The 25,165-nt window shown below is 47.9% G+C and overlaps 1 long non-coding RNA gene across 1 annotated transcript; it reads left to right on the forward strand.

The window, feature by feature from the left end:
- Nucleotides 1-631: 631 nt before the first annotated feature.
- On the forward strand, nucleotides 632-4,329 carry LOC144134643 (uncharacterized). The gene is made up of 4 exons (XR_013315189.1): nucleotides 632-723; nucleotides 2,871-3,039; nucleotides 3,488-3,576; nucleotides 3,948-4,329. It is a non-coding gene; the product is annotated as an uncharacterized LOC144134643 (long non-coding RNA).
- The last annotated feature ends 20,836 nt before the right edge of the window (nucleotides 4,330-25,165 follow it).

The raw sequence follows: 25,165 nt of genomic DNA on the forward strand, positions 1-25,165 counted from the left end.
CAACGCGCATAAATTAAGAAGCATTTCATCTGTGACTGCACATTTCCCCTTAAAACCTCCTGTAAAATAAGGGGGAATAACGGGGGTGAGAATTCAAGGATGTGCCCATCTCTCAGAAACATGATTAGAAGAGTCTCAAAGATCATGGTTCTCTGAGGAATTAAGGTATGCCATTTATACCTTTGCAGTTTGCATTCACGTGAAAAAGTGCTGCAATTCAACAATCAGAAACCCAGTATATTTTCGTTCTTCGCCGTACACCTGCTGCATTGGAGGCGATAACACGCTGTTGTCCATGCCGGTTTTCCAAACACGAGCACACGCCAAAAAGACGTTATCCTATGCAGCATTATAATTATTTGAAAAGGGCGCCACATACTATTCGATGGGAGATGCGGCGCACATGGACAAATTAGTAAGGTTTCGGTTTTGGTTTTCGCGAAAGCAAAAAGGTTTTTAAAGCGCGAGTGGAGAATTTATGCTCTAAACCAATGGCCCTTTGTGTTCTTGGATGCTAGAGCAAGCTACATTAGGCAAGAGTGCAACCAATATAGACATGAACGTGAAATTGGTTTCTGTTTCACTTTTTACCCATTTTGCCCGGAAGGCGGCGGAAAATCATCCGGGCAGCAAACAACTGTGTGCGCCGGTGTGTCGGCGTCGGCGGCGTTTTCTCTCGTGGATTACGTTTTGATTGAAATTCAACTTAATCGTCCACTTACGGTAAGTCTACACGATTATTTTTATTCATTTGGTCTCCTTAGCCACTCTAAGCAGTGCTGTGTGTGCAGAGCAGATTATGTGCGCAGCGACAAACTTCCTATCCACGTTTGTAAGCGGTGTTTGTAAGCACGTTTGTGTGAGCAGCGGCAGCCGCCATGTTCTCGAACAATGCGCTTACGTCTGCGCCGCTATGTCTTTCCTGACGCGCGGAAAGACAAACCCGGGACGGTAAGCCCTCCTCGCGAGCTCTCTACTGGCTTTTCCGTGTTGAAAGGTAGGTGCACAGCCAGAAATATCGCTTAGCCTGTGAGTGAAGGCCGAAATGAAACTATGCGTTAAGGCCGGGATACACGGAGCGTTTTTACGGCGGCAAGTCGGCGATTTTCGCTCGACGGCGTGCACTCGACGCCCGGCGTCAAAAAATGCGCCCGCCGCCGTCGATCCGTACAAGCCAGATTTTTGACGCGCGGCGTCCGACGGCCGCCGGAAGCGGCCAGCAGGAGCAGCCAATCGGCGCTCAGACTGCCTCCGCCACTTCCGTCTTCCCGCCCGCGCGGTCTCTTTTGTGTTCCACGGTGTGCTTGTGTTGTGCTTCGCGCGCGCGAGTTCTACACATAACCATCCTGCATCAAAATGGCCACGTCCTCAAAGGCAGCTCGTCTCGAATATAACGACAGATTGATCACCGCCGTCCAGAAACATCCCATATTGTGGGACTCATCGAGGATGGACTACAAGGATCACAGAAAAAAGGCCGTGGCATGGGCCGAAGTCGTCACCGAACTAGGATGCGACTCAGACCGTATGTTTATATTGCTATGAATGTTCATATTTCAATGCTCGTTATGCTCGCTAGAAACGAATTTCGTGCCGGCAGTGGTCGGAAACCTATCTCGCCGTCGAGCGCAGAGCGAGCACGGCGGTGCTTACGGTAGCACGTTGTAGAGAGAACGCTTCGACGGTTCAATGAATCAACAGCGACATGCTTGCGCGCTACGGCGCTGCGACGCTTATTTTCATGACATATTTTTTTTACATACGCTGGTGAGCACGTTTGTTTAGAATGCTGAAGCGGGGGTCCTTTAAGCTAGCGAATGGAATCTGAGGTACCGTGCTTCTCAGACACAATGCTGGCACTCGATCGAAGCCGCAAATACATGCGAGAGATGAAGCCCGAGAATCGTGCAGCAAGGAAAGCAGCTACAAAAAAGGTTTTTCTTCTATGGCGCATCACGCGCAGTCTGAACAGACCAGCTCATAGGTGCACTAGTCGGCCGCACGTAGTTGTTTACGCGCAAACGTCTAGGCATTCGATTTGGTACACCAGCTTTGCACTAAATGCATTATATTTCAGATTGTAACATGATGAGGCGAAGTCAGCTAGCCGCATGTTAGTGAGACAGCTATTGTTGAAAGTGGTGCGAGAAATATTCTCTATAGAATTTGCACTTTTGATGGCGTTGTGGTGACCAGCTGGGTTTAATCTGTGAAACTTGCATACAAATTGCTCTTCTCACATGTAACGTATTGTCACCTTGTATGGGACTCCACGACTGCAAGCAACCTAAAAAGAATTCATATGCTTGAAAGAGAGCTATACTGAGTATTGTTTTGTTTTTCTGCAACCAAAGTACAAAAAGAAGCATTCTAATGATGCACGCATAATCACTATTTCTTTTGTCTACAGTTTTCGACCCATTTCCATAAACAGCTGTTTCAGCGCATACGTTTTGAAACATTAGCCTATAGAACACCGAATGGAACACTGATATTAGACATAATCCACCATGGCATATGAAAACTGCTAGGACCAATTATTGCCACCAAATGGTTGCTTATCGGCTACCCACACAAACATGTTACATGAAAATAATGTTCGTGTAGTGACTGTGTCGACCCACTAGCTTTTCGATCATTTTCTGCATTTACACGAGGAGCTTGGCTGCATTTCATTTTCTTGAAATGTATCACTCACTCTGTACCTGTTTTCTATCAATGTGATGTCGCCTTATTGTATCTGTAACTAATTCTCGCCTGTTGTATTTGTACTTGGGTCAACGGCTGGTCAAGCCCTTGAGGCTTTTTTTCCTCAGCCCTCTTCACCCTCTCAGGTGAATAAGTGTGGTATTCTTAAACCCTACTTGCAGGCTCCAATGTCCAGGCGCGGTGGAAGAGTCTGAGAGAAACATTCACAAAAAAACACCGCGCCTGGAAGGATGGCGCTCCGAGTGGCTCGGGAGCTGACGCGGCGAAGCAGGTGCGATGGCCGTATTTCCACCTGCTCATGTTTTTGAAAGATCAGGTGGATATCGGCAGGTATGTCTCCATTGCTTCATGCTTACAGCTCACTTTTCAAAACCATTTATTCCCTCATCGGGGCCCATAGGAGAGTGTTACATAGGGGGGTGGGGGGGGGGATTCACATGGCAACAACGAGATGATGTAAAAGGAGTTTCAAAAATACAAAGTTACAGTGGTTGTAGTAATAAGGCAAAAATATATTCACCAGTTTGAGTTTTACAATGTAGTGAGTGCAATCCCTCCTTTTAGGCTTGAATGGCATTGAAAAATGGTGCGAAACGTGTTATTGAACTTATGCTTGTGTGAAACTGTGAGGATGATGACTAGGCTAAACAATAACAAAACACTGCACAGTACTGGAGCTGCTGTTTCCAAACATTCATGAAGGAATGTTTGCAAAGCTAAGGTGTTAAAAAGCAGCAAGCACTGATTAGCCTTACGTAACATACATTTCTTTTTTCAGCACCTTCTCCAACAGCCACCAGTCAAATGAAGCAGTGTGTGGAGCAACAGCTGAGACAGTGCTAAATGCAATGTTCACCGACTGAGATGGTAAGAACGTGCATTCAAGTTCCTTACTGCCTGTTTACAAAGGTATATACAACATCCAAAGGTACATACATACAGCAGATCCAGGAAGTACTAAAGCCATACAGAGACATAAAATGCGCTCGAGCTTTTCACAAGGATCATCCAGAAACATCACAGGCTGGTCTTTTAAGAGGAGGAAAATACCATTGCATGTAGTGTAGTCAGCAGGGTGGGACTTTATCTTTGCTCATGTGCGTTCATGTCTGGAATGCATGTTCATTACAGACATTTTGCTTCAGACATTTTGCTCTCCTGAACTATGTCGCATAATATAAAATGCTTTGCAGTGATTCAGTTCTACATTCCTATTTTTTTTCTATACGCATTGGTAGAACCGACACAAGAGAGCTGCGTCCTTGGCAGAGTCGAAAGTCCAGAACCAGACACATCTTACGGCTGCCCACAGACCGCCCCAGCAACCCCTCTGCGAGTGCAACGCGCTACAAAAAGGAAGCGCCGGAACGATGAGAGAGCACGACTAGAAGACGACATGGAAAAAGTGGACCAACTAATCAAGGACGACAGAGACCAGGCCTCTTTGTATGGCCAAATTGTGGCACACAAGCTGCGCAATTGCCCGACACAACACAAGAAATGGAACTGGAGCTCCTGCAATTCATCGCCAAATACACGTTCAATGAAACGGAGTGAAGTTGAATAAACACATCTTCAGTAGTACACAGTAGCACGAGCACATTTAAGACGTGACGACAAAACAGGCATTGAACTTCAACTTAATTCGGAGAATTTCCAAGCCACTGCACATACACCCGCTGAAACATACAAAACACCCACCAGGGTTTCAAGAAAAATTTTGTAACCCTGGAAGGTATTTTGTTTTTTCTGGGAGTATATATGCATTGTTTTGGCAGTTCTCTGAATTAAATTGAAGTTCAGCGCTGGTTTTGTCTTCATGTCTTCAGGTTCTGTCCTCGTGCTACTACATGCTGCTGAAAATGATGCAACACCAACAACTTAGATAGCTTGTTTCATTCAATAAATGATGGTTTATGGTTTATGGGGGTTTAACGTCCCAAAGCGACTAAGGCTATGGGAGACGCCGTAGTGAAGGGCTCCGGAAATTTCGACCACGTGGGGTTTTTTAACGTGCACTGACATCGCACAGTACACGGGCCTCTAGAATTTCTCCATCGAAATTCGTCCGCCGCGGCCGGGATCAAACCCGCGTCTTTCGGGCCAGCAGCTGAGCGCCATAACCACTCAGCCACCGCGGCGGCCATTCAATAAATGAATATTTCGTCGAACCGAGTACATTGTGTCAGAGCGGACAGAATAGCAGGCAGCAAAGAGCGACTGTGGTTCATTGTCTTGCGTTTCAGTTTGATATGGTACACCACCTAACCCTTTCGGAGCCTGACAGTGTAGCAGTAGGTGCATTCTGTATTTGTATTTAGTAGAAAGTGGGTACATATCATGAACAAGAAAGATTAAAAGAATATTCTACCAAGGTAGATGAGGCAAAAGGCACTTCAGACACACCTGACAAGGCCTCGCCTCCTGTCACAGTGAACACTTAATTCTAAGGGATATAACTATACAAAGCAAATTTTATACAAACAACACAGGTAATCAAAGGGCACACAGTAAAGTGCATAAAATTGAGTGGCAATCAGAGTGAAATGTATTTGAAGCATACAAATTTCAAGAAAACTAACAAATAGTATTATAGAGTACAAAGGCTCCCAAGCAAGTTATAAGTAAATTGATGGTAGCACCTGCTAAATAAATATTGTTGCGGGAAAGAATATATTTACAGTTATTTACAAAAACGAATGAACAGCTACGGGCGGCACTCAGAACACAGCCAGAGATGAGTTCTCGTCTTCTTCCTCGTCCAATAGTTCACTCGCTCAATGTCGTCGTCGTCGTCTACCCGCTGCAGGAGCCCCGGCTGATGAAACGCCGTCTCGGCGTTAGAGTGGTGGCGTAGGAGTGTCGTGATAAGGTTTGAGGCGGCATACATGGACGACGTCTGTAGAGGGGCCAGAGGACGATTGCGAGGACGCAAGGGGAGCAATTTCATAGTTCACGTCGGTGACTCGGCGCACCACACGGTAAGGGCCACGGTAGTGAGAAAGGAGCTTCTCGGAGAGACCGACGCTGCGCGACGGCGTCCAGAGAAGGACGAGTGATCCGGGGTGATATACGACGGCCCGGTGCCGGCGGTCGTAGGCGGACTTCTGGGAAGCTTGAGAGGCACGGAGCCGACTACGGGCTATTTGGCGAGCCAGCGGGGCCTGGGCGATGGCGTCCCGAGCGTAAGCAGTGGTGGGGACTGAAGAAGGCGGCATGAGTGTGTCCAAAGGCAATAGGGGGTGCCTACCAAACAAAAGGTAGAAAGGGGAATAGCCTGTTGTGTCATGCCGTGAAGAGTTGTACGCAAATGTCACATAAGGCAAGGCTGCGTCCCAATCGCGGTGGTCCGGTGAGACGTACATTGCTAACATATCGGTGAGCGTGCGGTTGAACCGTTCCGTAAGCCCGTTGGTTTGTGGATGGTAAGCTGTCGCGAGCTGGTGCTGCGTGGAACACGAACGAAGAATGTCATCAACCACTCTGGACAGAAAACGACCGCGGTCGGTGAGCAGTTGACGAGGGGCGCCATGGTGAAGAATTACGTCTTGGAGAAGAAAATCGGCGACATCGGTAGCGCAGCTGGTGGGCAAAGCACGTGTGATGGCGTACCGAGCCGTATAATCGGTTGCGACAGCGATCCACTTGTTACAGGAGAGGGACGTGGGAAAAGGGCCAAGAAGGTCGAGGCCAACACGGTGAAAAGGTTCCGGAGGTACGTCGATGGGTTGTAGAAGACCGGCAGGCAAAGTGGAGGGCCTTTTTCGGCGTTGACACAGGTCGCAAGCGGCAACGTAACGCTTGACGGAACGATACGGACCAGGCCAAAACAAGCGGTGCCGCACTCGAGCGTACGTGCGGGACACGCCAAGGGGGCCGGCTGTCGGCAGATCATGTAATTCCTCAAGGACAGAAGAACGTAGATGTTGGGGTATGACGAGGAGCAGCGGAGGACCGTCGGAGCGTAGGTTGCGGCGATACAAAATGCCATTCTGGAGCACATAAAGTTGCAGAGACGGAGATCGGTTTGCAGAGCGGAGGCCATCAAAGATAGGTTGTAAAGATGAGTCGTTGCGCTGTTCATTGGCGATATCGGTGAGAGAAGTGATAGCTAAGAGGCAGGGTAGGGTCTCAGCGTCTTCGAGGTCAGGTGGCTCCACAGGGTATTGGGATAAACAGTCAGCATCCTGGTGGGGACGACCGGACTTGTACACGACAGAGTATGAATACTCTTGAAGGCGCAAAGCCCAGCGACCAAGGCGACCGGTGGGATCTTTTAGTGAAGACAGCCAACAGAGAGCGTGGTGATCAGTGACGACAGTGAATGAGCGGTCGAACAGGTACGGGCGGAATTTAGCGACAGCCCAGACAAGGGCGAGACACTCGCGCTCAGTAATGGAGTAATTTTGCTCTGCGGCGGAAAGTAGGCGGCTGGCATAAGCGATGACGCGATCTTGGCCCTGTTGACGTTGGGCTAGCACGGCACGTATCCCATATCCGGAGGCGTCGGTGCAAATCTCTGTGGGAGACGACGGGTCAAAATGGGCTAAGATGGGCGGAGAGGTTAGCAAATGAACGAGGGAGGAAAATGAGTTTTCTTGAGCAGGGCCCCAGATAAAGGGGGTGTCGTTCTTAAGAAGGTCGGTGAGGGGGCGAGCGATACCGGCGAAATCTTTGATAAAACGTCGAAAATACGAGCACAAGCCGACAAAGCTGCGCACATCTTTCGACGACCTAGGGAGGGGAAACTCCTTCACGGCTTGAATTTTTACTGGATCTGGGCGTACACCAGAAGCATCGACCAGGTGTCCGAGAATAGTGAGTGGGCTGCGACCGAATTTGCATTTCGATGAGTTCAGCTGGAGTCCGGCGTTACGAAACACTGTCAAAATACTGGAGAGGCGTTCGAGAGCGTGGCAAAAGTAGGCGAGAAAACCACAACATCGTCTAGGTAGCAGAGGCAGGTAGACCACTTAAAGCCGCGAAGAAGGGAGTCCATCATTCGTTCAAAGGTAGCCGGCGCGTTACAGAGTCCGAATGGCATGACTTTAAATTGGTATAAGCCATCAGGCGTCACGAAGGCGGTCTTTTCACGGTCCTTTTCATCTACGGCAATTTGCCAGTACCCCGATCGAAGATGAATTGAAAAGAAATATTTGGCGCCGTGGAGGCAATCTAATGCATCATCGATCCTCGGGAGAGGATATACGTCTTTTTTTGTGATGCGGTTTAGGTGCCGGTAATCAACGCAGAAGCGCCAGCTGCCGTCCTTCTTTTTTACCAGGACAACTGGAGAAGCCCAAGGGCTTGACGAGGGCTCGATGATGTCTTTTGCGAGCATCTTATCGACCTCTTGATTTATGACGGTGAGTTCAGCGCTGGACACGCGATACGGACGTCTGTGGAGAGGAGCGGCATCACCGGTGTTTATCCGATGCGTCACCACAGAGGTACGAGTCAGAACACGGGCATCAAAGTCGAAGATGTCGCGAAAAGATGATAAGAGGCACCTAAGATCGGTAGCTTGCATTGCTGGTAGGTCAGAACAGATCATGTCGGCGTAGTCATCTGTTGGTTTCTCTGGTGATGTTGCCGCAGGCAACAGGCATTGATGAGTGGAAGGTAAGCAGCTGTCCACCACTGATATGACACATTCGGCAGCAGGGCACAGAGTGGCGAGTGAGATGCCTTGCGGAAGCGGTTGGATAGACGAGCCAAAGTTCAGAACCGGAAGGTACGCACGGTTTGCCGACATTGTAAAGACAGTGTGCGCAAGCGCAATACTTCGCGTGAGGGCAACGTCAAGGTCCGGAGTGACTACGTAGGGGCCATCAGGGACAGGGGGAACAGATGCGCGCCCGTGTCGATCACGTGCGCGCCCGTGTCGATCAGGGCTTTCACAGGGACTCCATCGACATGAATAGCGAGCAAATTTTGGTGTGCGCGAAGGGCTAAGAGAGGATTTTGGGACTGGGGCTGTACTGCAGCATCACCTCCAGACACTGCAGCGTCTAGTTTTCCGCTTGCGAGCGTCCGTAGGGGCCAGGAGAGGAGCGACGGCGTAGGGGCGAACGAGACTGCCGACGCAGGGGGGACGGGGAGCGGCTGGAGCGGGAAATCTGGCCGTCAACGGCAGCACTCTGCTGGGCTGGAGGGGGCGTGAAGTGGCGGGGCTGGTCATCGTTGCGGTGAGAGCTTAGATGACTGTATGTGCTACGACGAGACCAATAATTGCGACAGTGACGGGAGATGTGGCCAATTCGGTGGCAGAGGAAACAAATGGGTCTGTCGTCGGGTGTCCGCCAGTCGTTAGGGTTACGGCGACGTGGAGCGAAGTATGAAGGTCGTTCAGGAGCAATTGCAGTGATGTCGGGTGGTGATGAAGGACGCACAGGGCTGACGGGCTGGAGACCAAGGTTTGCAAGCTCTTGACGGACGACGGCTTGTATTATCGAGATGGTGGGCAAGTGGTTGTCGCCATCACGTAGATGCAGGGAGGCAGGGGACATAGCTTTGAGTTCGCGTCGAATGATGCGGGTCACATTTTCTGGAGGCGCAGGAGTTTGCCGGTGCAGCAGGTCTTCACATGAGGAAGTCGCAGCCGTGTTGGGGAGGCGTGTGTACGGCTGACTAATACGTCTGCTTTTAGCTTCCTCGAAGCGGCGACATTCCTTAATAATGCCATCGACTGTAGTGCAGTTCTTGCTGACGAGCAGGTTGAAGGCGTCGTCGGCGATCCCCTTCAACACGTGACCCACTTTGTCAGATTCGGGTATGTTATTGTCAATTTGTGGCAGAGGGCCAACACGTCCTGAATGTAGGAAACATAGGATTCCGTAGACGTTTGTACTCTGGACGTAAGCTCCCTCTTAGCGGCGTGTGTTCGGCCGAGCGGCCGTCCAAACAGCTCGCGCAGTTTCTGCTTGCAGACGTCCCAGCTGGTCAAATCATCTTCGTGAGTCTCGTACCAGACGCGGGCGGTTGTCACTATCTGTCGAGGACGTGAGTCAGAACCAGAGAGGTGTACGTCTCCAAAAACAAGATTTAATCAAACAATGCACATCAACTGCAAAACTGAATAATAAAAAGGTGGTTTACATCACATCGATAAGCATGCACAAATCAGTCAGAGTATCCACGCGCAGGTGGTGGTAAGAATAACGCCAAATAGTTCTAGTTAGTCTTTTGAGTCAGTGTAGAATAATGAAAACAGTCCAATCGGTACTCAGAGTGGTTGGTGGTGAGGAATGTCGCTAGAGGAGACCTCGCCGGGGCCTCCGGAGCGTAGCCGAAGGAGCGTCTCGACGGTCCGGATCGTTGCCGGGGTTGCGTCGGCCCAGGAGGGCAGCCTCGGTGCGTGTTTCCTACACCGGCGTCAAAGCTCGAGTCCCCTTGTCTCAACTCGGGGCGGCCGCACGGAGGGGATGCCGTTGCATACCGTTCTCCTCTCCCCGCGGGTGCGTTGCGCCCATGTATCTTCGCGGCCGTGGATTCACGCGCACTTGCAGTCTCCGGAGCTGTGCGCCCACGCCGTCTGCTTTTCCTCCGTCTCCACGTAAACGATTATTGCTTCCGCGCAGACGCGCGCACTTTGCACCGTCTGCTCCGTTCCCTCCCAGTGTCTATGTCGGTTTCGTCCGCTGCGTGCCGTGGTTTCTTTGGCGGTTTGACTTCTTGCCGCTGCGTCTCGCACTCACTCGTGACAAGTACCCCCCCCATTTAAGAGTTTTCCCACGAGGAAAACTGCTCACTCGCGTAATATGCACAAACACGGACACACAAAAGTCACAGGAAACCGCACTGTTCATACAATATACACACAAAGCATAGCAAAGCACGTACACACATCGATATTTCTTTTCTGCGGGTACACAAGCATGCCACGCACGCTGAAAGCCAACCCTAGTTCAGCCTACTAAGGAAGTCTGCTCCCAAATTTTCTCTCCCTTTTATGTAATCGACTTGAAACTCGTACTCCTGAAGAGTTAAACTCCATCTCATCAATCTTCCGTTCGACCATTTGGTTTTTGTCAGGCACTGTAGGGGCTGGTGATCTGTTTGCACTCTAAAATGCGTTCCATACAGGTACAAATGAAACTTCTTTATTGCCCACACAAGTGCTAAACACTCCTTTTCTACAGTCGAGTAGTTTTGTTCGCATAAGCAAAGCTTCTTGCTAGCATAAGCCACAGGGTGAAGTATGCCATCTTCCTCCTGCATCAGCACTGCGCCCAGAGCTGTCCCTGATGCGTCTGTGCGTAAAACAAATTGCTTGTTGACATTAGGGGCCAGCATGACGGGCGGTTGCGCCATGCTTTCTTTCAGTTTGTTGAATGCTTCCTGGTGCCGGTCACTCCAGTTTACTGTATTTGGCGCCCCTTTCTTTGTCGTCTCTACCAGTGGGAGAGCCATGTCTGCATAATGCGGAATGAATTCCCTGTAGAATCCAGTCAACCCCAAAAAGGACTGCACCTGTTTCTTGGTGGTTGGCCTTGGTGCCGCCTCTATTTTTTCTACAATATCGGGCTTCGTCGCTATCCGCCCCATCCCTATCTCGTGTCCGAGAAAGGACACAGATTCAAATCCGACCTCGCACTTTGTGGGCTTCACCGTCAGGTTTGCCTCACGAAGTCTCTCAAACAGGGTTTCGAGTGCCATCAAATGTTCCTCCCAAGTGTCTGTGGCAACCAGAATGTCGTCTATGTAGTGGTGCACCTGGTGAAGACCACCCAGTACCTGTCTCATTAGCTTTGTGAACGTGGGCGCGGCAGTCTTCAGGCCAAATGGCATGAATCGAAACTGAAATAGGCCGTTAGCACATGAAAAGGCTGTTTTTTCTTTGGAACTTTCCTCCATAGGTATCTGCCAATACCCTTTCGCGAGGTCGAACTTCGAGAAATATTTCTTTTGTGCGACGCTCGCAAACACCACATCGATTCTTGGAATGGGCTCGCTGTCAGGGATTAAGACGCTGTTGAGCCGCCTGAAATCGACAAATAGTCGATTGGAGCCATCTGTCTTCTTGACGACTATGAGGGGTGAGTTATAGGCGGACTCCGTGCGCTCAATTATGCCCAGTCTAAGCATTTCCTCTACTTCTTTCTCAACTGATTTATGTGCTATCAGTGGCAAAGGGTACTGCCTGACGTGTACGGGCTGCTCGGTGGTCAGGCGCAGCTTGCACGCAATAATCTTCGTCTTTCCGGGCAGGTCTGAGAAAACAGTGCCGTACCGCTCGAGGAGACACTTGAGTTGCGCCGTCTGTTCCGCATCTAGGGTGGGGTTCAGCACCGCGTCCTCTGGTCCCATTGTCTTCCTTGAAATGAAAGTGGGCACTTCCCCTGCATCCGACTCCTCACTGATGACCATGCAGGAGATCATCTGGTCGGCATTAGCAGTCCTCTCTTCATATCTCTTGAGCATATTTGTGTGGAAGATCTTCTTCTTTCCGCTCACTAGCAGCTCGTAGTCTACTTCATTCTTCTTTCCTGTTACTGGAAATGGACCCTTCCACTGCATAGTGAGCTTGTTCTTGTCACTCGGCAGCAGAATCAAGGCCCTTTCTCCTGGCCTCAGCTGTCAATTGATCGACTTTCGGTTATAAAATTTCTTGTACCTCTCCTTGGAAGCATCAAGGTTGCGGTGTGCAATCTCGCAGGTTTCCTCCAACCTCTCTCTCAGTTCCAGCACGTAAGTGTACGTGGTCTTCTGATCGGTTTCCAATTTGTTATTTGACCAAAGCTCTCGAAGGATGGTAAGTGGTCCTCTGACGGCTCTACCGTACAACATTTCAAATGGCGAAAAGCCCAGACTTGACTGCGGGACTTCGCGATATGCAAATAACAGTGCTGGGAGGTAACGATCCCAATCAGCGGGTCTTTCTTGGCACATTTTTTTCATCATGTGCTTGATTGTCCCGTTGAAGCGTTCAACCAAGCCATTACACATCGGGTGGTATGGGGTTGTCAGCAGCTGCTTCAATGACATGAGTCGACTAACTTCTTTCATCAGGTCTGATGTGAAATTTGATCCCCGGTCTGTGAGCATTTCTTTCGGCACTCCGTAGCGCGAGAACATCTCTAGGAGCGCTTCTGCGACTTCAATTGTGTCAATAGTTTTGAGCGCAATGGCATCTGGGTACCTTGTCACCACGTCTACCAGTGTGATGACGTAGCGATTTCCTTTCTTCGAGGAGGGGGTTATAGGTCCAATGATATCGACTGCCACTCTCTGGAATGGCATTTCAATGGTAGGCATAGTTCCAAGTGGCGCTTTCCCGACTTTTCCTTTCGGTATCGTCCTTTGGCATATGTCGCATGATCTGACATACCGCTTCACGTCGCTTTGGACGCCTGGCCAGTAGAATTCCTCATTTATTCTGTTGCCCGTGTTCTTCGCAACTTGGTGGCCAGCCATTATCGAATCATGGCCTAGACACATGACAGCTGGTCGCAATTCTTTCGGTATCACCAACTGCAGGACTTCCCTTCCTGAGCTGAAGGTACATTTCCTGTACAACAGGCCGTCTTGGACGAGAAACTGAAATGTAGTTCGGCATTTTTTTTCTTCTTAGGATTTCCTACCTTCTTGAAACAATCCGCAAGTGAAGAGTCGTTTCTCTGCTCCTGCGCTAAACTCTCGGGAGTCACTTTCGGGAGCTCCGCCGCAGGTACTTTCAGTTTGTTTGTCTTTCCCTGCGCTGCTTTTCCTGCACTGGTCTGTACAGCTGACGAAATCATGGGTGTTTCGTCCCTTTTTCCTTCCGCGGGCTCTAAACCGCCGTTGCCTTCGCGCGGAACTACGTTCGCACGGGTCTTTACAAGTGTTTCCTCTTCACTTCTCCCCTCCGGGCCTGCGCCTTGTTCCATACTGGGCTTCCAATCGGCATCGGGGTCGTCAACCTTTCTTACGCCCGTGATGTTTCCCAGCACCAAGTCATACAGGGGCTCATCTAGGCATTTTGCCACGACTGGTCCCGAATAGTACGGGGTAGAAATGCAAATCATTGCCTCCGGGAGGTAGCGAACCGTGCTGTCAACCAGCAAGACTGACGCCTGCCGACCAGTAAGCTCCTTCTCTCCAACCAGGCTCCTTCTAGCTAGGACCGTGTTTGTGCCACTGTCTCTCAACACGGTTATGCGCTGGCCATGAATTTTGCCCTCGACTACAGGCATCGACAGCTCGCCTACAGCTGCGTGCCTTGCTGTTTGACCTTCCGTCATCTCACGTTCGGCCTTTGTGTCCGTCTTTCGGGTATCCTCTGCGCTCATGTCAGCTTTTCTGGGATGAACGACACACGCGGCCTTCTCTTGCGTCCGAAATCGGCATTCCTCTGCTCTGTGGCCTCTCTTGCTGCAGTTTTGGCAGATTAACTGTGCCTGCCCTCAGCTTCCTCCAACACTACAGTCCGCGGCGCGGTGTCCAATACGGTTGCACAAGAAACACCTCGAGGGCTGCTTAAATGTGCCACTTTGCACTCCTCATTTTACCGCGTCTGCATCGCAACTTCTCCCGACGTCTTCTTTAACCTTGCCTCGGTTTATGTGGCCTTGAGCCTCCATGAACTGATCTGCATACTCTGTATAATCTTCCACTGTCTTCAACTTCCTCTCTTTTAGGAATACGGCCAACCTTGGGTGACAGCAGGACAAAAACTGCTCTCCAACCATGAGGTCTTTCACCCCTTCGTACGATTTTTCTACCTCGGCCGTTTCCAGCCATCGTTCAAAGTAGTTCGACAATCTCGATGCCAACTGCTTAGCTGTTTCCGCATCATTGGGTTTGCCACCTCGAAACCTTTCACGGAAACCTTCTGCGGTTAAGCGGAACCTTTGTAGCAGCGTTTTCTTCACCTTATCGTAGTCGGTCGACTCTGTTTCGGGCATTCTCCCGAAAGCTGTTAAGGCTTCGCCCACCAGACAAAGGCTTAAAGCGGTTGCCCACTCGTTCTTATCCCATCTTTGTCCTACTGCTATTCTCTCAAAGCGATGCAAATAGGCATCCAAATCGTCACGCTTATCGTCAAAAGGAGCCATCAGCTTCCTTTGGCACACAGCTGTTGGTCGTGGGGCCGTATCACCCGACGCAAATCCTGTCGCCTCTGGTACGGCTTCAACACTAGCGTTAGCAAGACGCAACTTGAGCTCGAGCACTTCTTTCTCCTGTGCCATTCTCTTTTCTTCTAATTCTGCCATTCGCTTAGCTCTCTCTTCAGCTTCAAGTGCCTCCTTTTGCGCCGACTCCCTTTCCTCTTTGTATCTCGTTTTCTCTTCTTCATAAAGAGACATCGTCTCTTCTTTCGTGAACCCGAGCTTTTCGGCTCTCAACATAATCTTGTGGAGGTCCAACACAAGCGTGTTGACATTAACGTTAAGACAGAATGACGAAAGTGGATCCTGGCAGGCTCGCCATTAATTTTGTCACTATCTGTCGAGGACGTGAGTCAGAACCAGAGAGGTGTACGTCTCCAAAAACAAGATTTATTCAAACAATGCACATCAACTGCAAAACTGAATAATAAAAAGGTGGTTTACATCACATCGATAAGCATGCACAAATCAGTCAGAGTATCCACGCGCAGGTGGTGGTAAGAATAACGCCAAATAGTTCTAGTTAGAGTCTTTTGAGTCAGTGTAGAATAATGAAAACAGTCCAATCGGTACTCAGAGTGGTTGGTGGTGAGGAATGTCGCTAGAGGAGACCTCGCCGGGGCCTCCGGAGCGTAGCCGAAGGAGCGTCTCGACGGTCCGGATCGTTGCCGGGGTTGCGTCGGCCCAGGAGGGCAGCCTCGGTGCGTGTTTCCTACACCGGCGTCAAAGCTCGAGTCCCCTTGTCTCAACTCGGGGCGGCCGCACGGAGGGGATGCCGTTGCACACCGTTCTCCTCTCCCCGCGGGTGCGTTGCGCCCATGTATCTTCGCGGCCGTGGATTCACACGCACTTGCAGTCTCCGGAGCTGTGCGCCCACGCCGTCTGCTTTTCCTCCGTCTCCACGTAAACGATTATTGCTTCCGCGCAGACGCGCGCACTTTGCACCGTCTGCTCCGTTCCCTCCCAGTGTATATGCCGGTTTCGTCCGCTGCGTGCCGTGGTTTCTTAGGCGGTTTGACTTCTTGCCGCTGCGTCTCGCACTCACTCGTGACAGCGGTGTCTTTGAGATAGAAGATGACATTCGCGAGCATAAGAGTCGGATCCCAGCGGTTGTACGTACTCACGCGTTCATACATGTTGATCCAGTCGTCCACGTCAACGTTGTCGGTGCCAGGAAATGTCCCAGGCTCACGAGGGGAAGAAAGTACGAGCGATGGCATTGCCGATTGTGATGTTTGCTGGGAGGCGGCGTCTTGGGTCATGGTGAGCGAAGTCAGCTGGCGGCTGCTGCGGACCTCCGTCTTCAGTAGGCGTAGAGGAAAGCCGCACCTCTACCAAATATGTTGCGGGTAAGAATATATTTACAGTTATTTACAAAAACGAATGAACAGCTACGGGCGGCACTCAGAACACAGCCAGAGATGAGTTCTCGTTTTCTTCTTCGTCCACTCGTTCACTCGCTCAATGTCGTCGTCGTCGTCTACCCGCTGCAATATGACAGAATTGAACAAGATAGGCATGGCCACGGTTGCTTACCGAGATCCAAAATGTGTGAAAACCTTCTACACATTTCGAGGTGCTGGTAGCCCGGTGTGTGCCCACTGCCATGGTACAGCACCTTCTTTCATAAAGTATTGTGCAAAAATGTTTCTGGTTTCGGCAGCAGCTGCTTTATGGTTCCTTGACTGTGTGGGTTCCAAGTCGAGGAGGGCACCAGATTCACCTTCTGACCTCCACTGGCCTAGGACATTTTCATAATCATCTTCGTCTGCATAGCCCGGTGGACAATATGGTGTGTTCTTTGTCGCAGACAGAAAGTTATGCAGAGCACAGCATGCTAAAACAGCAAATGTTGCATTACGAGGCAGGAGGTTCAACGGGCCCAGAAGAACTCTCCACCGAGCAGTCAGGATGCCGAAGGCGTTTTCCACAATGCGTCTGCAACAAACACGGTAAATCCATGGTAATCATCTGTCAACTTGCCATAGAGGTTTGCATAGTCATTGCGCTCCGGGTAGAAGTATCAAACATTGCTAAATTTCACTGGATAAAGTAACTAGCATTATATATTGCAGCCACCAGTTGTACAGGCCAGGTGTAGCATATCTGACTTGGTGAAGGCCTTTATCTTCACCGATCTGCTTCTTCTTTGAGACAAATTCTTTTTTCTCTCAAGTACTATGCAAAATACTGGAGTAAATTTAGCTATTGAGACAAATATCCCTCATGAAACAATGCCTGCAATTATGTAGTTCATAGTTCAGGAGAGCATTTTGTGTTCTTTTCTCGTAACAGATAAAGGAATGCCCAGCTTACAGAATGTCATTCAATACCTTGCTCTGCTCAGCCTGTAGTTGAATACCCTCTTGGTAGGCTCCACGTTCTTGCCGGGGTAAGGACGCAAGAAATCTTGCCTCAGCTGAAAAGCTTCATCCCCGATGAAGACGTGTGGCGCAACTATTTCGGTCTTTGGAAGGCGTGCTGGTGCTGGCAAGTTGACATCGTTATGGGCAAGCTTTTTTCCGAACGTGCACTCCTTGAAGACGCCTCCATCGCTGTGTCGCCCAGGAGCGCCAACGTCAACCATCAAAAACCTGTACTTTGCGTCAACTATAGCCATAAGCACGATGGAAAATGTGCCCTGAAAAATGCATAACACAACATACGCATCAACAAACCCTGTATGGGTTTACAGAGTTTGGACAAGTTATAATAATAACTGCACTGAATGAACCGTACCTTATAGTTGAAAAAATTGCTACCGGAGAGCGGTGGCGCTGTTATCTGTACGTGCTTCCCGTCAACTGCACCAAAACAGTTGGGAAAGTTCCAGCGCCTTCCAAAATCATCCGCAGTTTCTTGCCATTGCTCAGGCCCTGGCTCCTAGATAGCAGAAAGAAAAAAAAAGAGATTTGTGGAGGATCTAGTTTTGCATGCTAATGAAATGCCATAACTCGTTTTACTTTTCACACTACTTCACTTCAGCCCCTACAATACTTTTCACGTGGCTCTTTAGAATGGCAGACTGTGTCGTGTTGGGTTTAATGGCGCATAAGCAACTAAGGCTATCATGCGTCAAGCTCAAGGTGTAAGGAATTGTTTTCTCCATATTTTTACAAAGATAAGAATGGCAGATTGAATTGATGGCTTTCCGGAATGGATCATATATGCAATATTTTCTACTTAAGCTGCACAACAACAGGCACCAATAAAATAAGGCAAGCACTCACCGCAACATACAGTGGCTCCAAATACTTCCAGATAATTCTGCAAGTGTCATGGATCACCTTTCTGCGTGTCGATATCGCAACTCTAAACACCATGGTTATTTGCTTGATGGCCATTCCTGAGGAAAGGTACCTGCATACAATGAAAAATTATAACATGCATGAGAACATAGGAGTTGTCACAAGCGCTGCAAGTACCTGAGGGTGATGGCCAGCCTCTCTTCAGAACACACAGGCTCCCTGCAAAGGAACTGGTGTTCCAAATTCCTTTGGATGATCCTATGCAGCTCATCGAACTGCTGCGGGGTCATTCTGTAGTATTGGAAGAACATCTGCGGGTCCTTCGTCGTGAGTTTATACTGAAATCACGACAGAAAACAAAAGTAAACTGTCAGCAGTATACCTCTATTTCATGAAAAAGTTACAATTTCTGTCCTGCTCTTTTATTCCACTTCACTGGGCTCTTGGCAAGGAAAAGCACACGAAGACCTACGGCTTTTTTTTAATGCCCATTTTTCTAAGGGTTGTACAGTTAGTCTCCACTACAAGCAAACATTTCCTTCACTATTCTCGTTGTCAGTAGCCCGGTATCGGGAGCGGTGCGCAGCAAACACGTGGCGCTTGTTAAATAACAAACACCTTCCCGGAGAATCCTGAGCTCCCGACTGCGTTTCATGGCCCATGCGGAACGGAGGCTGACGTGACTGACGGTACTATGACGCGCGGCAATATTTCTAGATATACGTGGGACGACACCAGAATAGAATCGCTCACGGTGATGAACTTAAACGTTCCTTATTTCGAGCACAACCGCGGGCCATACGAGACTATAATCGCATTTTTACGCCTACTTAAATGTAATCAACGTATATTCACGACGTCCAGCTGATACCCTGACCGTGCAATTAATTGAAAACATGCTGCAAGTGCTGCATGATCTTTGTTCTCCGAACCGTGGAAAATCTGATGCTCATGGCACGCGCAAGCAGGTAAAGGTAAATTTTTTAAAGCGGAGATGTCGGCTACTTGAGGATTCCGCCTGCACCGGAGCATATTACACGATAAGCAGAAGAGAGGTCAATCGCTAGCAATAGCCAAAACGTACTTACCGAGGTGTGGTACTCGCCCTCCTTTTTTTGCGCCTCCCATACTGGATGGACCCAGAATCTCCTTTTTATATTCCTCTTCTCTTCAAGTTCTCTCATCTTCATGAGGAGTAACTTCTTCAGCAGAAGTAGGCGACAGAGTACCCCCATGGAGAGACGAGTCTAAAAGCGTAGCGAAAGGCTCAACCACAGCACAAATAAAAACGAAGTCGACGGGACGAAGGATGAGGCCAAAAAGAGCTGCTCGCATCTGTACCAAGGTAGATGTATACTGGTAGCGAAGGCTCCATAGACGCCCATTGGTCCAAAAAGTGGCGGCTCATGGGCACTCCAGCGCCCCCTGGATTTTGGGGGGCAAACTACGCAAACGTGACGTAGAATGACGTCACGCATACGTATGCTTTTGGCGCGAATTATAAAGCGGTCTTTCTGTAGAAACCGCGTTTTCGAGGGCGTATCTCTCGAAGGTTGCTGCCTTTCAGCGCGCCCCAACCTTTGCCAGTCAAATGTGCTCGAGTTCCTGCTAGTTATGGCCTTGTTAATGTGCAATTGGGAACGCAATGAAAGTGACTGGTAAAGGAGGGGCAGCATAGAAAGGCAGCAACACTTCCAGACACTGGCGAAGCATGCATGATTCGTAGTGCAAATACTGGTGCTAGTACTTTTGAGAGCTTTTGAGTACAGCAAGGTATGATGCACAACACACTGCCTCAAGTGCACAGTTCGCAATAGAGTGTACGGCAAGTATGGTTTTCATAGTTTCATATTCATTGTTTATTGCAGCAACCAAACAAATACAGTCACAAAGCACACCCTTGGCACACAAACAAAAAATACATGTCACAGGCAGCACAAGCAGTATTGTGTAAGTTGGCTAATCATCTCAATAGTCACAGTGCAGAAGGAAAAAGCCCTGAAGTGCCACGAACGTTGTCAGTTAGGAAATTGAAAAGTATAGAAAACATTGCTACGACAGCTTCAATTGAAGCAAACATAACATGACATAAGTAGGCGCATCAACACAGACCATAGAGCACACTGGGATTATTCTTCACATTTAATTTCTTCAGCTGAAAGAATATAGCAGGTGCGTTTACATCTGCAAGGCAATGTTAAAGCCAGCTTTAGCACCCTCAAACGTGCTCAACGTAGGAGCAAATACCATACATTGAAAAAGACATGAAGCCAAGTACGCACGAACGGGTTACAGCTATGAAACACGAGCGAACAGCCCGGCGAAACCATATCGAAGCTATCGCGCATACCTAGAGCAGACGACACACCCGTGAAAGTCCAGCGGGAATCGGTGTAGCGTGACACCAATGGTACTATCCACGCTGTCGCAGTGTACCGCCTTGGTGTACCACGGAGCATCGTTTCTTCACATGCCGCAAGCTCATCTTGAAATGAAGCGCTAAGCGCTTCAAAAGAAGAGCGCGAAGCGTGCAAAGACGGAAAAAGACTTCGCACTGGCCGCACGCCGAAGGAAACGACAAAACCGAGAAAACTGCCGCAGCGGTGCAGCGGGGTGCAAATCTTACCGAACGGTGACAAAGAAGCGACGTGCAAGGACGACGAAAACTTCGCAAAAGGAGCATTTTGAGACCGGCGAGCTAAATTTATACGCTTTACCAGGCACGCCATCACAGAAAGCTGGCGATAAGAAATCGCCACTGTGGCCGGGTTAGCCGGGTATCGAAACAAGGCCTGCAAAGACGCGCTGTAATGCACCGCACACTCATGAATAGGGGGCAGGTCAAGAGTGTTGAAAAAATACAAAATTTGCCAGATTTTAATAAAATGACTTACCTCTTTCATAAAACAAGGTGCTAATATATTTTTTCTTTTCTATTGGCAGATTACATTCCAATTTTGTAGTTTTATTATTTATTTATATGAGTGTTTTGCCCCCCCATCCTCTGGTTGTGCTGCAGTCGCGCTAAACCACTTTTCGGCCCAGCCTTCGCCACCACTATAAATCCGCCTTGTCTGTACCTTGTTTACCTCGTCTGCACACAGTGTAGCCATCCAGCGTGCGCGCTCCGCTTAAACAAGCACAAAAATACCGAAACATTCTTAAAAGTTGCTAAAGTATATCGTAAACGAATGTTTAGAACGTTTCTTTTGTATTTAATTGCAATAAGCAAAGTAGAATGGTTTCTAAAGCTTATTTGTATAATTTCTTTTTGCGAAAATATTTTCATCTCGTCTGGCCACACTGAGACGGCGTCCGCTGGTTCTTCGCTCCATGTATCCGCAACCAGCGAACTCTCCGCGCCGCACAACCACGGTGCTTTCTGCCACGCGTTTTTCGCAAACAAAATCGTCGCATGTATTCGGCCTCTTAGAGGCGTTTGTCAAAGTTTTAGTGAAGCGGCGGTGGAGGAATGCTAATAGAGTGATGGTTGAAAAAAAATGTGGTTGCCGGCGCAAATGGCGAGCGTGTACAAACACTGCGAAGAACCTACGAGCTGCATCCCGTCTCCCCTTTCGTTGCACACGTATGGATTCGTCCATCCCTGTTATCCGAGCGGTTGGCCCCCGCCGCTGGCCTGCGGGCAATTCATTTCGAAAGCTGATTAAAGGTCAGACTGCTACATTGCCAAGTTATGCCAAGTCGTCAGTTATGTTATGTAAAGCTACGTCAAGTTATCGTCACCACTGCAAAATAGCGACGATAAATGCGAGCATCACATAACCGTCTCTGCCTTTGTGCAGATTACCCACTGTGCAGCCGTACATCTCCCTGGTCATCGCACGTGCCCTGAAGACGGACGGTAGTCTCGAGCAGCGGACCAGGAAGGCATGGTCGTCGGTGTCACCCGGAAATCCGGCACATCATCAACGGTTCACTGTGGGCTATAAAAGAAGATTCCTTCCACTGGGGCCTCACTTGGCAGTGGTGACCGTAACTGCGAGCATCATTTAACCGTCTCTGCCTCTGTGCAGGTTTGTGCATAATTATGCCTCACTGAATGTGATTTTGTTTTCCTTTTATATCGGCGCTGCTCCTAAGTGGATGGGTTTTTTGTAAAGATCTGAGCGTACTATAGCTCGTTATTGTGCTTGCCGTCTTTCACTCACTGATAGCATCTTTGCAACATGCTCAGAGTGCAAATTTAATTTTCATCGTGATGCATGTGCGGGAATAACAGAAGAATCTTTTAATGCTCAGCGCAAAGCCAAAAAGAAAGCATGGAAATGTGACTTGTCGAGGCAACCACAATGGCACAAGCACTACAGAAAATCCGCAACATAATTCCGACGTGATACTCAGATTACTGCAGACTGAAACGAAGCTTGATGCTCTTTTGCCTTTGTCAAAAAAGTTTGATGCCTTTGAGACGCAAATGCAGTTGCTCTCTGATAAGTTTGACGACTTTCAGAACCACCTGACTGTTCAAGAAAAAAACTACAAAACAACTAACGAAATGAGTTGAAGGGCTGGAATTTAACAATGTAGGTAGCGATATAACTCAGCTGAAGCAGGACCTAGATGATCTGGAGTGGCGTAGTCGATTTCTAACCCTAGAGCTTCATATATTGACTGAAACCCAGGATGAGGACTTGCTAAGCAAAGTAAATGAGATTGTAGAAAAACTGCAGGTTAAGGCTATTACACAAGACGACATTTGGTTAAGCTTTAATAAACTACACCTAATGATAAACAAGACGGAATAACTGAGATTTCCAAGCCTGAAGGTAGCAAAAAAGATAGGGAGTTCAAATTAAAGTTCAAGAATAACATTATTAACCAGTCTAAGAGGATTTGCTTTCTAGGTGTTATCTTTCATGAAACGTTTCTCTGGAATTCGCACACAGAAGCTCTCCGAATTGAACTTAACGTGTTTTTGGCATATTAAACAGGTTGCCAGTGAAGCAACAAACTTTCTATGCTCTCTTTCATTCACGTTTAACATACTGCTCCCTGGTATCGTCAGGCACAACGCAAAGAAACCTTGATTAGCTGCACCCTCTGCAAAAGCGCTCAATATGTAATATTCAAATATTCCAAAAATAGAACATTGCTTGCCATACGTTAAGATCTATGACATACTAGAGATCAGTAAGCTATTCAAATATAAGTTATTTCTGAAAATCGTGCACCAGTATATGTTACACCGTTCAAATATTGAGGTTCAATACAAAAAGAAACACTCCACATCTCCTTAGGGAAGATAAAATACAGGTGCCCCGATCTGGCACCAGCTATGGTGATGTGAGATTATGTATGCAAATAACAAAGTTATTGAATCAATATCCAGCCATCTTTGAATTATTACCAATCTACCCATCACTACCTAAAGAAAACACTAAGACATATGTACCTATAATATATATATATATATATATATATATATATATATATATATATATATATATATAATAAGTCAATATAATAATAAGTCAAAGAATTTCTTTTGTGTCATGGATGATATTTGGGTGTGTTGTACGTGTAAATAGTATTCGGGAATCTGTAAACCTTTTTTTTTCCATATACAGAAGCATGCACACAGTCCTCAGGGTTGTCCATTTGTTTTGTTTTGTGTGCTTGCATACATATTGGTTGTTGTACGATGTACTGTACTGCAAATGTGTTCGAATATGCCTATAGTGGTTGCCAATGCTGTCAGGGGTGGGATGGCCTCATCAGGCAAAAATGCGATTAGCCTTCTCACCCAGGACAAATTTGTATATTTTTTGTCCCAAATAAACTGTACTACTACTACAACCTGAATGATGCAGGTTCGATCCTGGTCTAGCCTGTCGCGTTTTGATAGAGGCAAAATGCTAGAGGCCTCTGTTCTATGCAATGTCAGTGCATGGTAAGAAACCGCAGGTGGCCGAAATTACTCCGCAACCTTTCGCTACGGCGTCTCTCATAGCTTGAGTCACTTTGGGTTTAATGGATTACATAAAACTAAACCAAACATCGACTAGCTTTCTTGAATGGGATAGCCAGTATATATATGCCTTGAGTTGTAAAGCACATTTGTAGAGATGGAATGGGAATTTTTTTTCAGTTCCTCTTATTTTTTTTCTTCTATTGTACAGGTCAACATGCCCGGATGACTGACTGCAGACAACAGGTCGCAAGATAGCTTCTGAGGAAACTATATTCGGACCATTATTTTCAAATTTATTTTTATGTGGTGCATTCTTATAATGCATGTATTGCATATTCTTTGCCTGCATAGCTTGGAAATAAACTAAATTGTAAGTATATTGATCGTAATGTCATTTGTGAAGACCATGTGGTGACCTTTTCTTTTTCTACAGTTGTAGACTGTCTATAGGCAGTCTACAGACAATGGTCTATTAAGGTTTTTTAGACAGAGCTCTAGAGACTGTCTATAGACAAATATCTACAGCATTGCCAGGCCACATAACTGTGGAATGTCTATAGACAGTCTATATCAGTAGATTTTTGTCTATAGACAGAAATCTACAGCAAGTGTATGGCCTAAGTATATAGATCATCTATAGACTGCCTATAGACCTGTGTCTATAATCAGTAGACATTTGTCTATAGACGGTCTATGAACAGAAGTCTATACGAAGTGTATGGCCGTAAATCTATAAATCTTCTATAGACTGTCTATGGACCTGTGTCCATAAATCTATAGATTGCCTATAGACTGGTCTAAAGGATTTGTCTATAGACAGTCTATAGACTTCTTAGACTAAAGTCTATAGACAGTCTATGGACTGTCTAAAGAAATTTTTGTAAGAGAAGTACCCCACAAACGTTTACTGACAAAACTTTCCAGGTTAAATTTGAACCCCTACATAATGAAGTGGCTTGAAGCCTTCCTATCTAATCGCTCCCAATTTGTTTCTGTTAACAATAAGAACTCTCACTCTCTTCCGGTAACGTCAGGTGTTCCTCAGTGATCTGTACTCGGCCCGCTACTTTTCCTAATATACGTTAATACTTTGCCATCACAAGTCACCTCTAATATACGCATGTTTGCTGGCGACTGTGTAATTTATCGCGCAGTTACTAAACCCGTTAACCAAGCATCTCTTCAAA

This window comes from Amblyomma americanum, chromosome 5, assembly GCF_052857255.1.
Source record: "Amblyomma americanum isolate KBUSLIRL-KWMA chromosome 5, ASM5285725v1, whole genome shotgun sequence".
NCBI classification, from domain to species: domain Eukaryota; kingdom Metazoa; phylum Arthropoda; class Arachnida; order Ixodida; family Ixodidae; genus Amblyomma; species Amblyomma americanum.